This window comes from Monodon monoceros, unplaced genomic scaffold (genome assembly GCF_005190385.1).
Source record: "Monodon monoceros isolate NGI ecotype Baffin Bay Population unplaced genomic scaffold, NGI_Narwhal_1 Super_Scaffold_12, whole genome shotgun sequence".
Classification (NCBI taxonomy): Eukaryota; Metazoa; Chordata; class Mammalia; order Artiodactyla; family Monodontidae; genus Monodon; species Monodon monoceros.
Genome location: NW_021703768.1, coordinates 14,243,130 through 14,261,104, shown reverse-complemented (window position 1 = coordinate 14,261,104; position 17,975 = coordinate 14,243,130). Strand labels below are relative to the sequence as shown.

Genomic DNA, 17,975 nt, shown 5'->3' with positions numbered 1-17,975 from the left:
GATGTTAGTCTGGTCAAATTTTAGAGGAAAAAGGGAGGTGAGATGACATAAAAGGGAATAGTTTTCCTTCCACCCCAAATGAGGAGAGAATGTCATGTGACAATGGGGGTAGGGATTGAAGTGCTGCAGCTGAAGTTGACACCTGAGGCTGCCAGAAGCTGACAGAGGCAAGTCAAGATTCTCCTCTACAGATTTTAGAGGAAGCATGGCTCTGCAGACAGCTTGATTTCAGATTTCTATCCTCCAGAGCTGTGAGACAATAAATTTCTGTGCTTTAAGCAACCTAGTTCGTGATACTTTGTTACAGCAGCCCAAAGAAACTAATACAACACCTCATGCTCAAAATAACAATAATCATTCAATAAATATTTATTGGCCACATACTGTGTGTCAGGCACCATTCTAGGTGCTAAAGATATGGCAAACAAAACTGAAAACAAAACAAAACAAAACAAAACTAGCTTAGCTCCTACTGGGGAAAAGACAGATAACACACAAACTATTAGGGTTTCATATGGTGATATCTATATGGAAAAAAGTTAAAGCAAGCAAGAGAGTGTGTGTAGTGCGCACTTCGGCAGCACATATACTAAAATGGGAACACAGAAGATTAGCATGGCCTCTGTGCAAGGATGACGCGCAAATTCAGGAAGCGTTCCGTATTTTTTATAGTATATTAACCCATATATATGGAAACTAGAAAAATGGTATAGGTGATCTTATTTGCAAAGCAGAAACAGAGACACAGACATAGGGAAGAAACGTATGGATACCAAAGGGGAAGGGGGTGATGGTGGGATGAATTGGGAGATTGGGATTGGCATATATACACTACTATGTATAAAACAGGTAACTAATGAGAACCTACTGTACGGCACAGGGAACTCTACTTGGTGCTCTGTGGTGACCTAAATGGGAAGGAAATCCAAAAAAAGAGGGAACATATGTATACGAATGGCTGATTCACTTTGCTGTACAGCAGAAACTGACACAGCAGTGTAAAGCAACTATACTCCAATTAAAAAAAAAAAAGTGTGTGTGTGGGCACGTGCGCAAGTGGGTGCATATGAGAGCCCAATTTAAGATAACGGGGTCTAAAAAGTCCTCACTGTGAATGAACACCTGAGTATGTGAGTGGTGAATAGTCATCAGGGTATAGAGGATTCCTGGCAGAGGGGTCAGCAAGTGCAAAGGCCCTGAGGTCGCAACATTCCTGGTGTAGTCCAGGAAAAGCAAGGGGGTGAGAGCATGGATGGAGCAGAACGTGCAAGAGGAAAACTGGTAAAAGTTGAGAGCAGAGAGTCAAAGAAGGTGTGGGTGGCTGGACTGTGTGTAGACCCTTGTCTATACTGCAAGAACACTGGCTCTACTCTGAGTGGGTCCAGGAGCTTCGAAGGGCTTTCGACAGAGGACTGACATGATCCAACTCACCCTTTAACTGGATCACCTTGATTGTTTTGTTGAGTGTAGGTTAAACAGGGCCACAGTGGAAGCACAGAGATACCACTTGGGAGATTACAGCAATAATCGGGATGAGAGATGATGGTGGCTTAGAGCAGGGTGGCAGCAATGGACATGATAAGAAATGCTCTGACTCTGTATATTTTGAAGGTAGACGTGAGAATGTATGCATCTTTAATGATGTCTTTGGGACCACGATGTAATGTCTTAACTTCCCAACTAGATTGTTAAGTTCATTGTGGGCAGGACCCAGGTCTTACGTGTCTCCAGGGACTTCTCCAGTCTTGGCCCTGGCACCTGCCCAGACAGCAGGTGCTGCATTTAACACACATTCTTGATCTTTCAATAAGAAGGAACTAACTTCTTACTTCCAGAGACCCACCAATGTCATGTGAGTGTGATTCCAGAACACTTGCCATTTGAGTCAATGACCAACTATGTGAGAAAATGTTTCCTGGGACAACTCCAACCTTTGTCCTTCGCCAACAACCCTCCAACACATAACTTTACTGCTGTAAATTCAGCTATATTCAAATATTCCAATAGTGTGTTATTAAGCCTTGGGCATTTTTAAATTCCATAAATTTTACTTAAAGTGCTCTTCTGGTCTGAAAACAAAGAAAACCCGAAAGAAAAAGATATAAGTTGGAGGATTCATGTGAATAGAACTGAGAATAAAAGCACATTTGATTATTGGCACAAGTTTCTTGAAGCGAAAGAGGAAAAAAAAGGACTATTTCCTTCTGAAGATATTGTCTCAGAGATTTATACAAGTGTTCAGGGGATCTGATAACTGATGGTTCATTCCCTAAAGCAAAAATTAACTGGCAAAGAGAACTCTTCAGCATCGAGATGTCAGGCAATGTGATATTTGGCATCAGAAGCTAAGTGTGGCACTCCCATTCAGCTCCTTGCAGAGAGCGGTTGAATTTCTTGCTACAGTAACTGAAAGTTTATTTGGATTGCTAATTTTTCAGGTAAAGGAATGCTGGGGTTGATTAGTAGTGAAAATTAGGTAAGGGCACCCTTCCGCACCTGCTAAGACACGTGACAGAGAGTGGACCCAGTACTCCGGTGGGATTCAGCACATCTGGTTTTCATTTGGAAACAAACCTACTTGTTTTACAGGTTTGTGCCTCTGTCCCATTAGCTGACAAATGGGAACCAGGTGATAGGCTGAACTCTTCCCCATCTCTAGAGATGGGGCTACTTGTATAAGCACCTCAGTGAGCAGACGACACTGGGAAAGGATGGGTATAGCTCTGTGATTTGTCTTCAGATGTCAAACTGATGTTCTGATTCGAAACCAGGGCAGACAGGTATCATTCCTAATCAGACACCTACCCAGCCCCTGGGCATGAAGAGATTTAGAACGGAGAGAGAAACTGCAAGTAGAAAAGCATTTTAGGTCTTTCGGGAAATACATATCCAAAGCTTGGCAGAGAAATACAAATAAAAATAGTTGTCGGCCAGTTTAGGAAGACAGCAAGATACAGCAGAAAAACAAAAAGAGAGGAGGTGTTGATACAGAGGTGGGACAGGAAATAAAGGTAAAGGGAGAGAGCTGAAAGAAGAGGAAAGACACAGGGTGGAGAGAGGGAAGGTTGGAGACACATAGAGAAGAATTTCCTGACACTACTCCCGGCTACTTACACAATCCCACAGTGGCTAAAGCAAGCTCTCCCATGAAGACGGAAGGGCATGTAGGTGCTTCAAGAAACCCTGAAGTGATTTTGGGCACAGGAACTCGCCTGACTCATCCAGCTCAAATGGAAAAACATCCCTGTGGTCTGTAATTTACACTTTTGTCCTCTGTAGAACTTTCAAAGTAGGTGCTCAACAATTATTTGTTGAAGGTGATTGAACAGTAAATATTCCAACACAGTACTTCAAGAGCAAGACAGACCCCTGGTTTCTCCTTTGGAAATTCTGTACTGGCGGGAAAAGTAGTATAGCCCTTCGAGGAAGGGCAACACACTGAGGTGAAAATAGTATGAGAAGAAGTCAATATCCAATGGTGGGAGTGGTCAGGAAAAATATTTGGGCTAAGAAAGGCTGCAGGATCACAGCACTGGATGGTGGATAGGTTGACACATTCTACACGCCTTCCACAAACACACTTTATATGGTTTATAGACGGATCTAGCAAACAAACAATAAAACCCATTTCTGTAACTGGTTTCTGTCTAACCTTCTGACTCCTACTGCATTATATTCCTGGTGAAAATTTCCTAACAGATCCAACCAGTAGATTTTAACGTTGAAGGTTCTAGAAAGTCACAAGTCAACCCTTCCTTCTCACAACTGCTTAGTCCTTCTTTGTGACAACATTCTTGGAACTCCGTTGTCACACGGCAGCCTTCTGGGGCTCTGTGGCTCTTCTGATTCCAAAGTGTTTGGGGAATCACAAAGAGCCTTCCTAATTCCTCATGAAGCTCCTGGCTTCAACCTGGCAAATGCAAAGAGCTGGTCAACCTTCTTTTGCCTTGGATCCCTTTGTACAGAAATAGAGCCAAATGACAACATCCCTGCACAGAGTACGTGTCACGAACAAGCATGTAGTATGTTCATCCTGAGTACATACAGTTTAAAAACATTAGATTTTTATTCTTTAGATTTTTTTCAAACTGTATAGATCCTTTACTGAAAGTGAAAGCTTCTTATAATGAGATATGTGCACAGAGAAACGTTGTTATCCAGGTAGTCTAGAAAGACTATCGTGGTATTACTTTTCTTTAATCTAGCAAAATGTTAACAGATGAAATCCCTGTCCCCATGCTAAATGGATACCTTAAAGTGGAATTCACTCTGAAATTTTACGTGTAGTAAAGAATATTGAAAATACTTGTACAATTTGCATATACTGGTCTTTTCTGGATCTGAGAGTATGGAAAATATTTGAATAAGATGATTAGCTGATTTTACTTTCAGGAATGAACACCGGAAGATCTGTAATCAATAATTCAACATGCCTACAGGAGATGCAAATTATTACTATAAAGTGAGCTGTTCTTTAAAAAACTGCTCATCAACTTTGTATAGTGACACATGGTAACTAGACGTATCACAGTGATCATTTTGTAATGTATAGAAGTATTGAATCACTATGTTGTACACCTGGAACTAACATAGTGTTGTAGGTCAATTATACTTCTATTTAAAACAACTGCTCATCAGATTGGCATGGTAATTTTGGGGAAAAGTTACAATCTTGGAACCTCTGACGTCAAGGCCCAGTAAAGGGGGGGATGCAGATAAATGGGCAACAGAGATACAGGATTGAGGGTGTAAACAGTTGAAGTGAGTGGTGGCATAAGGTATCGCAGAGTGATACTTCTCAAAACCTTTGGATATATTTACAGAACAAATTTCATTTAATCAGTAACTATTAAGAACTTAAAATATATCAAATACTGTACTACTATGGATATTCATGGTGTTGAGAGGGAATTCAAATGGTAATAGTGAAGCCGGATCCGGTCTCTGTACCCCAACACCGAATTAATTCTTGGAGACAGAGTTTTGGGTGAAGGAGAAGCAAAGGGGGCCACAGTGGGCGAATGCCCTCAAGACTGTGTGTCCCAACTTGGACGGGGTAGTGAGGAGTTTTATAGTAATGGTTCAAAGAGGGCGTGATCAGCTCATGGACAATCTTCTGATTGGTTGGTGGGGAGGTAAGTGGGAGTCGGCATCATCAACCTTCTGGTTCCAACCCCTCTGGGGTGTACCTGCTTGCGGGCACCATACCTTTTCAACTTCTCCCACCTGGCAGGGGTTTCAGTATCTGCAAAACAGCTCAAAGGTATGTATATCCCTTGTTGGGGAACCAGGACCCTGGTCCAAGGCTGTACTATTGTTTCTTTTGACTGTTCCTCCCTTGTCTCCTGCATCCCCTCCATTCCCTAATTAGCAACTGTCTGAACCTGCCCATAGGAACTCAGGGAAGGTCATGGAGGCTGAATTAAGCCTATTTCCTATAATCAAGAAATGGGGGACACAAAGGTTTTTGTGCCCAGGAGCCCTACAGGGTCCCGCTCGGTAGTAATAGGAATCCTGATCATCTAGCATCTTATCTTCCTAGTAAAAAAAAAATGTTTCTATCTCATGACATTACTTGAAAATTTGAGGGAGATGTCTCATGAAAACAAATTCTATTGCCTGATTCACATGGAAATTGGAACCTGATCTACAAATGCCCTATAACCAATAATCGCCCCCCATTCCTTTCTTCTTCCTCCTCCTTCTTGTAGGAATGCAGACTCATTTTTCCTGATGTACTGATAGATATATAATAATACTGGAAAGGAAGCCACACCTTCAGAGACTTGTAGGACTTAGAATACGGTATGTAGCAGACAGTGAGAGTCTAAAGGTTGAAAAGCAGGTGATGAGAGCGACCAGGTTCGGAGACGGAAAGGAGGGTGGGCTGGAGCAGAAAGGTGGGAGATGGCAGGATAAACTAGGGCAGGTGAGAGAGATAACTAAAGAATTGAGTCAAGGTCAGGAAGAGTGAATGCATGTGGACAGGGGTCCTAGGGCAAGTAGAGAAAGTATAAGCCCAGGTGAAGAGTGAAAGACTGGGTAAAGTAACGGGGCATGAGAAAAGCGCTTTCCTGGGTTCACTGCCCCACGTAGATGTTCTGTAAACTGAAGGTTTGAATTTTAATATGCCCAGCTGGTCCTCCATCGCTGTGCCCTCAACATGTCAGAGATTCCCACGTCTGTATCATCAGCTCAGAGGCCTCCTCTGAGATCCTCATTCACAATCTAGTTCCATGCTCTGCCCTGACATCTCTGAGTTTATCTGGCAGACGTCTCCAGCTTAACTTGTCCACCACTGAATCCATGCTTGCCCACCCCAGATCTGTCTCCTTGTGCCAGTATTTTCCACCTCAGTAAAGATCACTATTATCTCCCATGAATTCAACCAGGAGCCCGGGAGAATTCCTCCTTCCTTACTTCTCCCTTAACCCCCTTCTACTTTCTTCCAACAGTAAATTCTTTAATTCTACCTCAAACCTTTCCGTAGCTCGTGTTCATCACTGCTGCTACGTGATGAATGGAATACTGCCTGTCATATCAGTAAACAAAAAATGTCACAGTCATCAGTGACTGCAGCCACTGCCAACAGTGAGCTGGTGAGCTCTGTGGGGACTCAGGAAAGAAAAGAACACCTGCCATCTAGCAGCCACCAGACTGCAGCCACTCCCCACAGAGAGCCCTGAGGAAACACAGGATGTGAAAACAGAACACTGGCCCCAGAGAGCTAAGGTGCATATCAAAGGAACAATTTCAGGGAGCCCAGACTCTTGCATCTTCCCCTACATAGAAAAGCGCCAAGTTCCTTAACTTGACATACCTAGTTTTCCTTAACTAACAATAATCCTTTGATGTTCAGACTAACTGCCCTTTGCTGCAAAACTATATATCCTGGCTCTCCCCCTCACCTCCTCGGAGCAGTTCTCCCAGGGTTACCTGAGATGCTGCCTCCCTGGCTTGAAGTCCTAAAAACTCTCACCAAATAAAACATAACTCTCAACTTTTAGGTTATGCATATACTGTTTAGTCAACATACCTTAATCAAGTTCACCGTCATTCCTTGGATGAACTATTAAACACCCACTTCCACTCTTCTGCACCAGAATCTATTCTCCACTTTTGAGCAAGAGTGAATGTCTTAAAATGTCATTGTATCATGTTCATCGTGGTACATTCATTTACCATGTCCTCCAGTTCAAAATCATTCAGTACCTGCCTCTTTCTTTATTCCCATAGAGAACAGCTCTCTTGGTGACTGAATTCCATGCTGCCTCAGTGCCTTTGCACACATACTTCTGCCTGGGATGTTTTCACAGAACTGACTCCTTCTCACCCTTTAAGTTCAGCTTAAAGGTTCCATTCTTATAGTTTATCCTTTCTGGAGTAGCTATTCTCTGTTATTCTCTATCACAACGTCCCATTTTTCCCTTCAAAAATTAACATTTTATTTATTACTTTTTTCCCCATTAGATTATGGTTCAATTTGGGCAAGACCTACAACTCTTTTCTTCACTATTGACTCACCAGCACCAGATATACTGCCTGGAACATAGAGGCACTCAAAGATTTATTCAGTACATAAAGAAATAAAAATAATCCAACAACGTCAAAGTCTTTTGAGGGTAATGCATGTTATATATTATTTTCCGACTTTGAATATCCAGAACAATTTTTATGTTACCATTTGGACAATTAAAATATGAGTGTCCAGTGATTATTTACCATTGTGGTACCTAATTAGTACTGCTCTTTAATATTTTGCCAAGCTGCCTCCCAAACAAGACTTGAATGACAAGGACCAAATCCCTAAGTCCATTCATTCACTCAACAAATGAGACGCAGACACCGTTCTAGGGGCTGTAGCTACAGAGCTGTACAAAACAGGCATGGTTCTCACCCTCCAGTGGACATGGGCTACCCTCATATTTGTTAATTTAATCTATTTGGCAACCTCATGCATCAAGCTCTGTTGACGACAAAAGGTAGATAACAATAAACAAACAGGAATTCCTGCCCTTGTGAGTTCACATTCTTGTGTACATGAGCTTAAACGTGTACATTACAGTACTTAGCCTCTAACGCTGAGATTGTTAATATGTATTTAAGGATTTCATGTCAAAACATGTTAAGTTGGGAAGGAGTTAGATAATTACGTGTTTATGAAAATTCAATGCACTTCTTCAATCACAGAGAAGGCAGCCAAATAAATAAATAAATAAATATTAAATAAATAAATAATTAAAAGAAATACAAAATCAGAGGTGGGGCAGCCCTGAAGCTCTGATTACCATGATTCTTTTTAACCCATTTAAACCAGGTAAAAATTGCCCACATCATTTTTTTTTTTAACCCAATCCACCCTACCAATCTGAATGAACTGTCTATGCATAGAAATCTGCCTTAAGAGAGAGAAAAAGAATGTCCGGGGTTGACACACTAGGTAAGACAAAGGAGACGGACTAAACCCAAGCCTGCCCTTCAAGAGCTCTGGTAACGGACACCACATTTCAGACATGTGATTTCATTCACAAAGCATTTTAAGTAGTTTAATATGGTGCACTGTCAGATGACAAAGAGCATTCTGGGTTTAAAAAATAAATAAAAACATGCAGTGCAGTCTCCAGCAGAATTTAACTCCAACGTAAGGGATGAAACAGAAGAAATGCTGTTATGTCTTGACTTGGACATGACTGATGGAGATGGAAAACTGTCAGAGGATTTGAATCTAATTCTTGAATTTGATATCACCACAAGGAGTTCTGCATTATAGCTGTTTTCTGTAATTGTCTTTCAGAATCCCTATGTTGAATGCAAAGATTCTACCTGAATAATCTCAGAAGAAAAGTTTTTTACCGCAAAGAATTGTCTTACATTCAAAGGTCAAAATAAATATGTTACTGTTTTATAGTTTCTGTAACTAACATACAGAGAAAGAAAGAAAGAAAGACAGAGAGACAGAGAGAGAGAGAGAGAGAAAGGAAGGAAGAAAGAAAGAAAGAAGGAAGGGAGGAAGGAAAAAAGAGTTCTGCCATTGAATTACAGAACTTAGAGTCTTCGTTGTTTTTATTTTTAAAGAGATGTGCAACTTATTTATTTTTAAAAAATTTATTTATTTTTAATTTTTCGGCCACACCCCAAGGCACGTGGGCTCTTAGTTCCCCAACCAGGGATCCAACCTGTGACCCCTGCTTTGAAAGGTGGAGTCTTTTTTTTTTTTTTGCGGCACGCGGGCCTCTCACTGTTGTGGCCTCTCCCGTTGCGGAGCACAGGCTCCAGACGCGCAGGCTCAGTGGCCATGGCTCACGCCATGGCTCACGCGTCCAGCCGCTCCGCGGCATGTGGGATCCTCCCGGACCGGGGCACGAACCCGAGTCCCCTGCATCGGCAGGTGGACTCTCAACCACTGCGCCACCAGGGAAGCCCTGAAAGGTGGAGTCTTAACCACTGGACCACCGGAGAAGTCCCAGAACTTGGAGTCTTTTCATATCAAAGTTAGAGAGCTCATCATGCCAATTCCTCATTTTATAAATAAGGGAACTGAGATCCCGAGAGACTGAAGGATTTCCCTAAGTCACCAAGTTCATGAACAGCACAAGAAAGATTTAGGTCGGATGACCTGAAGGGTAAACTCTTCACCCTTCCAGAAAGAGCAGCTATCTTCCTCCTCTTCCTCCTCTAGGTTAACCCTTCTCAGTGGACTCCCAGCACATTTTGCCCCTCCACCCTGAAGCAGCAGGAGCAGCAGAAAGAGCAGGAACCCAGGCCACTGAAGGACGAAGAACACAGAGGAGTCAAGTGGCACTGAGATGCCAGCCTACTCCTCAGGGCTGACACTTAGGACCTGCCACGGCCTGAGTGTGACCTTGTTTATCTGCTCTGCTCAATATTAGCTGGTTGTATCCTTGTGTTCTGGGGGAAAATATAATTGCATTTGTTCCTGTGTATCTTTAGTCTATGAATGCTATATACTTTTTGAGTTACAGTGAGGTCACTGACACTTAGGAGACTGAAATGCACATTAAGTTTTATTATTTAAAAAATTATATTATTGGGGCTTCCCTGGTGGCACAGTGGTTAAGAATCTGCCTGCCAACGCAGGGGACACAGGTTTGACCCCTGGTCCAGGAAGATCCCACATGCCGCGGAGCAACTAAGCCCATGCGCCACAACTACTGAGCCTGCATGCTAGAGCCCATGCTCCACAACAAAGAGAAGCCACCGCAAAGAGAAGCCTGCGTACCACAACAAAGAGTAGCCCCCTGCTCGCTGCAACTAGAGAAAAGCCCACATGCAGCAGTGAAGACCCAACACAGCCAAAAATAAATAAATAAAAGAAATAAATTTTTTTAAAGAAATAAAATATTATATTATTAAAAATAAAATTCAACACTCCACTTTTGAATCAAATGGGCCACATCCTTCAAAATCAGCACCTATTTTTATCATCTAGTTTCTGGCCTCAGCACTCTACCAAAACTTTTTTGACCTCATGAAATCCATAAGACACACGATCTATTGAAGAAGCATTATAACTGCTATGAAAAGTTAGAAGTTATTTTAGGAAGACTGTGCCTAAAATTGACAAGTTAACATGTGTGGCTGTGCAAGGTGTATCACATTAGTCCATGAGCCCTGACTTTTCATTTAGACCATTCAATGCTTTGTTGAATTACTTTTGCTTATTTTCAGTTCCAAGTTGTTTCATGCATATACAAAAAGTGAGGCAATAACTGTCCATATGTTGGATCCATGAGCAGAGAAGAACTTCTCAAAAGTTAAATAATGCAAATTTTGTCAATATCATTTGATACTTCAAATGCAAAATAAAGTTAATTCCAATAATAACTTTGTTTTCTTCAGCCAGTTCATAGAATCAAAAGTAAATTTTTGGAAATTCATTCTGCTAAAGGTGAAACATCTGACATTACTGTGAATGACCCCTGTAAACTCAATTTAAAAATTCAACACTGTAGGTGAGGGGAAGGGGGAGGGGGAGGGGGCTGGGTGAAATAGGTGAAGGGAATTAAGAGGTAGAAACTTCCAGTTATAAAATACGTAAATCTCGGAGATATAATTTCAGCATAGGGAATATGATCAATAATACTGTAATACCTTTGTATGGTGACAGATGGTTACTGGACTTACTGTGGTGATCATAATGTATGTAAATGTCAAACCACTATGATGGACACCTGAAACTAATATAGTATTGTATGTCGACTACACTGCAATTAAAAAATTTTAATAAAAAAATGTCTATGGGGTTTCCCTGGTGGCACAGTGGTCGGGAGTCCGCCTGCCGATGCGGGGGACGCGGGTTTGTGCCCCGGTCCGGGAGGATCCTGCATGCCACAGAGCAGCTGGGCCCCTGAGCCATGGCCACTGGGCCTGCGCATCCGGAGCCTGTGCTCTGCGGCGGGAGAGGCCGCAGTGGTGAGGGGCCCGCGTACCGCCAAAAAAAAAAAAAAAAGTCTATGAAAAAATTAACATTGTAAATAAAATGTGAAAACATTCAGTCTGAAATAGTTATGTATTAAAATACTAAACATTAGAATTAAGAATAAACTCTATTTAGCAGAATTTGCTCCAAACTTAACAGGTACCTAAAAAACTGTAAAGAGTATTTTCTTGTTTATAAATATTTTGATCTACAGAGAAGACTGAACTGGAAATGTCAATAATTTCCAATTTCTTAATTTGCTAAGCATAAAATGCAACCTTGAAGATGACTGCAGGCAACTTTATCTAAAACAAAAGAAGAAAAAAGACCCTATTGAAAAAAGTATGTTGTTCTATAAAATACCAGTGACTTGGTTATTGGAGAAAGTACATGTAGAAAGAAGCAGAATGAGACCACTTAGAGATGGAGAGAGCCAGATGTGGAGTGGCTACTCTTGAGACCAGACACCCTCTGCATTTTGTTTCTCTGAAAATCCCTCATGTCTTTCAATGACCCCATTTTTATTTGAGCTCATCTGAGTGGACCTGGTCTTTGCAAACCAAAGACCTGACTTTCTTTACTTCTCAAGAACGACTGCCTCTGTGCTCCACGGCACAGCCCTCCTTTCTCTAAGGTCATATTTTCACAATGCTGTGATTCTTCATCTACTTCACTAATTTCCTTCCAACCTGTGAGTCGTTAAAGCGAAAACCACATTCCATTCATCGTCAGAACAATGTCCGATACATAGAAATGTTCAGTAAATACATGGTGAACGAATAAATATTCTAAAGACCAAGATTATCTTCATTGTAATTGTCCACCTCACGAGGAGTGTCTTACAGCCCATGGATTTCTTATTTTCTTCCCTATGCATTAATTTTTGCATTTTGCTCTTTTATTGCATTATACTATTTATCGTATTTGAAAAATATTTTTACGTTAATTAGTACATCAGTGAAAGAACTGAAGGATGACGATGAAGATGAAACCAACACAACGTTGTATATCAAATATACTTCAATTTAAAAAATAAACTGATTTTTTAAAATACAGTTTCTAAAGTTAAAAAAAAAAAAAAAGATGAGCTGCAGCCAAAAGGAAACCATTACAACAAAGTGAGAAAACCCAATGACCCGATGATGAACAGCCGGCTAATTCTGAGACTGAACTATAATATATATGTTACTCTTTGCCTGAAGCTGCTGTTTTCCAGTGAAGGTCTAAATATTTACGTGGAATACCATAGCTGGTCTTTGGACTATTTGGCGTGCGCGTGTTATTCAGCTTAGATTCTCCTGCTTCTCTTTGATGACTATTGATGCAGAGACACGAAGAATAGTGGGTCTTTCTAGAAAATATGCAACCCTTCTCTAAGACTCTGGAAATCAAGGTTTCAGCCTCAGTGGAGGATAGAACCGAAAAGATACTATGAATAGGAATAGTTTTCCCATTCTATCGCCAACCTGACCCTGAGGAAAGTTCACAGACTCATCTGCATCCTGTCGCACTCTTCCTAAATCTAGATCTATGCATACCGTATACAAACCTGTTCAAAATTTGCTAATTCATACTAAACATGCTTTCTATGAGATAATGATTTAGGCAAAATACTTTATGCACCAGACATGCCAAGAATCATCAAAAATCTGTACCTCACTTTATATGCCACATCACCAGAGAGGCAAATAGACATACTGGATGGAATTTTGCAAACTAAATACAGATCAGTAACAATAACACTGTTACTGAAAAAAGTCCCTTTGGACCACAAGTATAAGTAAAAAAAAAATGAAAGGAAACTATGAACTGAGTACAAATGATTCACATATCAACCACATTTGCTTTTTCAAAATGTGTTATTTGAAACAGCCGACATAATAAAAATTATAAATTCCACTCAACATGCAACTCAGTGATCCTGAGACACACTTGTTAATACTTAAATTGGTGTGACTTCACTTGCCAAAGAAAGGACTAAATACAAAACTCTAGATTGCAAGACACACACACATTCACATCCAATTGGTTATACAAGCAACCACTGGCAAACTCCACTTATTATCATACTTAAAGACATGCAATTTGAATTATCTTAGTCTCCAAAACAGAAAATTGGTTCCATGAAGCAGCCTACAATTACTTGGAAATGATCAGGGATTAACAATGTATATATTATTGAGTGTGTCTGCAGTAAAGAGCGCTTTTACCTTCAGTCCATCTATATTCTATCTGTATTCTATCCTGAAAGGAGGATTTTTAAACATGCAATTTTGATCAAATGCATGGCCTCCTGAAATCCTTAAAAGGCCTGGGTGAGCTCATATTTGCATTTTGGTTCCACTTCAAGAAGAGCTTTTGCCACTATTAATGAAAAGAAAACAGTCATCATGGGAGTGAATGACCCAATTTTCCTCATTCCTTTGATAGTTAAAATAGTGGAAAAACAAAAACATCGAAACTGTGCTTAATTTTATAAACAATTGCTGTTAAGAGGAGTTTTAACTTTCTTTAAAAGCATGGGGTGATCAGTTAAACAAGCATAATCTGTGAACACCACTTACCTGCCTCTGCCAGAATAGAGAAACACATGGTGGCAGTGCACTGTGAAGATATTACACGTGGCTACATGTGCTTATTGCATAAGCTTTATGTGGTCATAACTTATCATTTACCCAGTGCATTTGTAAAACATCAATTTAGTGAATGCTTCTGGTAGGGCTCCTCCACGTGGGTATTTCCTGCAGAGGGGTAATTAATACAGATTCTAAGGCACAATCTCATACTTCCAAAGTCAGACTCCGGAGGTCAGGTTAAAGAAACCTGTAATTTTAGCTTGTTTCTCAAGAGACCTTTAGAGAGTCATGCTGGACCAGTTACTGACTCTGATTTCAGAATCCCTGACCTATTCTAGCCATATCCCCTTCCCCCCTCTGTTGTGGGTTAAACTGAGTCTTCCAAAAAGATATACTGAAGTCCTAACTTCCAGCACCTTAGAATGTGACCTGTATTTGGAAATAGGATTTTTGCAGAGGTAATTAGTTTAGTAAAGATGAGGTCATACTGGAGTAGAAAGATTCCTTAATCTAATATGACTGGTGTCTTTTAGCAAGAGGAAAGAGACACACAGGGGCAGTGTCATGGGTGACAGAAGCAGAGAATGGGGTGACTGCAGCTACAATCCAAGGAACACCAAGGATTGATGGCCACCACTAGAAGCCAGGAAGGGACAAGGATGTTTATTCTCTCCCGGGTGGACTACTACAGTTACCTTTTCATCCAACGATGATCAGAGTGTGCTTTGAGGACACCTACCTTAGAACCAACTTGGGAGTGCTTTATGAAAGAAAAAAAACCTATGTTCCTGAGTTCCTCTGACCTAGAGTCTCAGAGCCTCCTGAAGGCAGAGTACAAGAATACACATTGTCTTCAAGTACACATGCTACATTCTCCAGGAGAGATCACATGCTGGACCACAAAGCAAGCCTCTGTAAATTTAAGAAAACTGAAATCATATCAAGCATCTTTTCAGACCACAATGCTATAAGGCTAGAAATCAACTACAAGAAAAAAACTGCAAAAAACACAAACACATGAAACCTAAACAATAAGCTACTAAACAACCATGGATCACTGAAGAAATCAAAGAGGAAATCAAAAAGTACCTAGAGATGAATGAAAGTGAAAACACAATGATCCAAAACCTAAGGGATGCAGCAAAAGCAATTCTAAGAGGGACGTTTATAGTGATTCAATCTTACCTCAGGAAACAAGAAAAGAAATCTCAAATAAACAACCTAATGTTACACCTAAAGCAACTGGAGAAAAGAACAAACAAAACCCAAAGTTAGTAAAAGGAAAGAAATCATAAAGATCAGAGCAGAAAAAAATGAAATAGAGACTATAAAAATAATACAAAAGATCAATGAAACTAAAAGCTGGTTCTTTGAAAAGACAAATGAAATTGATAAACCTTTAGCCAAACTCATCAAGAAAAAAAAAGAAGAGGGCCCAAATCAATAAAAACAGAAATGAAAAAAGAGAAGTTAAAACCAACACCACAGAAACACAAAGGATCATAAGAGACTACTATGAACAGCTATACACCAATAAAATAGACAACTTAGAAGAAATGGACAAATTCTTAGAAAGGTAAAATCTCCTGACTGAATCAGGAAGAAATAGAAAATATGAGCGAACCAAATACAAGTACTGAAATTGAATCAGTAGTTTAAAAACTCCCTAAAAGCAAAAGTCCAGGACCAGATGGCTTCACTGGTCAATTCTACCAAACATTTAGAGAAGAGTTAACACCAAACCTCTGAAAATATTTCAAAAACTTGCAGAGGAAGGAACACTTCCAATGTCATTCTATGAGATTACCATCACCCTGATACCAAAACCAGACAAGGATATCACAAAAAAAGAAAATTATAGTCCAATATCACTGATGAACACAGATGCAAAAATCCTCAACAAAATACTACCAAACCAAATGCAACAGTACATTAAAATGATCATACACCATGATCAAATGGGTTATACCAGGGATGCAAAGATTTTTCAATATCTGCAAATCAATCGATGTCACATACCACAAGAACAAACTGAAGAATAAAAACCACATGATCATCTCAAAAGATGCAGAAATATCTTTTGATAAAATTCAACATCCATTTATGATAAAAACTCTTCAGAAAGTGGGCATAGAGGGAAGTTACCTCAACATAATAAAGGCCATATATGACAGACCCACAGCTAACATCATACTCAATGGTTAAAAGCTGAAAGCATTTCCTCTAAGATCAGGAACAACACAAGGATGCCCACTCTCACCACTTTTATTCAATATAGTTTTGGAAGTACTAGACACAGCAATTAGAGAAGAAAAAAATAAATAAAAGGAATCCAAATTGGAAAAGAAGAAGTAAAACTGTCACTGTTTACAGATGACATGATACTATACATAGAAAATCCTGAAGACTACCAGAAAACTACTAGAGCTCATCAATGAATTTGGTAAAGTTGCTGGATATGAAATTAATATACAGAAATCTGTTGCATTTCTATACACTGACAACAAAATATCAGAAAGAGAAATTAAGGAAACAATCCCATTTACCATTGCATCAAAAAGAATAAAATACCTAGGAATAAACCTACCTAAGGAGGCAACAGACCTGTACTCTGAAAACTATCAAATGCTGATGAAAGAAATTGAAGACAACACAAGCAGATAGAAAGATATACTGTTTTTGGATTGGAAGAATCAATATTGTTAAAATGACCATACTACCCAAGGCAATCTACAGATCCAATGAAATCACTATCAAACTACCAATGACATTTTTCACAGAACTAGAACAAAAAAATTTTTTAATTTTTATGACCCCAACTAGACAAAACAATCTTGAGAAAGAAGAATGGAGCTGGAAGAATCACTCTCCCTGACTTCAGACTATACTACAAAGATACAGTCGTCAAAACAGTATGGTGCTGGCACAAAAACAGACCTATAGATCAATGGAATAGATAGAAAGCCTCAAAATAAGCACATGCCCTTATGGTCAACTAATCTACAACAAAGCAAGCAAGAATATACAATGGAGAAAAGACAGTCTCTTCAATAAGTGGTGCTGGGAAAACTGACAGCTACATGTAAAAGAATAAAATTAGAACATTCTCTAACACCATAGGCAAAAATAAACTCAAAGTGGATTAAAGACCTAAATGTAAAACTGGATACTACAAAACTCCCAGAGGAAAACATAGGGAGAAGACCCTTTGACATAAATTGTCACAATATTTTTTGGTTTTGTCTCCTAGAGTAAAGGAAATAAAAACAAAAATAAACAAATGGGACCTAATAAATTTAAAAGCTTTCGCACAGCAAAGGAAACCATAAACAAAACTAAAAGACAACCTATGGACTGGGAGAAAATATTTGCAAATGATGCTAGCAACAAGGGATTAATTTCCAAAATATACAAACAGCTCATAAAGCTTAATATCAAAAAACAAAAAAACAACCTAATCAAAAAATAGGCAGAAGACGTTAATAGACATTTCTCCAAAGAAGACATACAGATGGCCAATAGGCACATGAAAAGATGCTCAATATGGTTACTTATTAGACAAATGCAAATCAAAGCTACCATGAGGTATCACCTCACACCAGTCAGAATAGCCATCATTAAAAGTCTACAAATAATAAATCCTAGAGAGGGTGTGGAGAAAAAGGAACCCTCCTATACAGTTGGTGAGAATGTAAATTGGTGCAGCTACCGTAGAGAACAGTATGGAGATTCTTTAAAAAACTACAGATAGCTACCATATGATCCTGCAATCACAATCCGGGGCATATATATGGAGAAAACTCTAATTTGAAAAGATACATGCATCCCAACGCTCACAGCAGCACTATTTACAATAGCTAAGACATGGAAGCAATCTAAAAGTCCATCAGCAGGTGAATGATTAAAGAAGATGTGGTGTGTGTGTGTGTGTGTGTGTGTGTATATATATATATATATAT

The 17,975-nt window shown here is 39.7% G+C and overlaps 1 protein-coding gene and 1 non-coding gene across 4 annotated transcripts in view; one reads left to right on the top strand and one right to left on the bottom strand.

Annotated features, from left to right (window-relative positions):
* The window catches only part of FBXL7 (F-box and leucine rich repeat protein 7), a 414,656-nt gene that overhangs the window by 194,516 nt on the left and 202,165 nt on the right, over positions 1 to 17,975 (bottom strand). The gene's annotated exons all lie outside the window — the stretch shown is intronic.
* On the top strand, positions 566 to 667 carry LOC114893472. Its single transcript, XR_003792899.1, has one exon. It is a non-coding gene; the product is annotated as a U6 spliceosomal RNA (small nuclear RNA).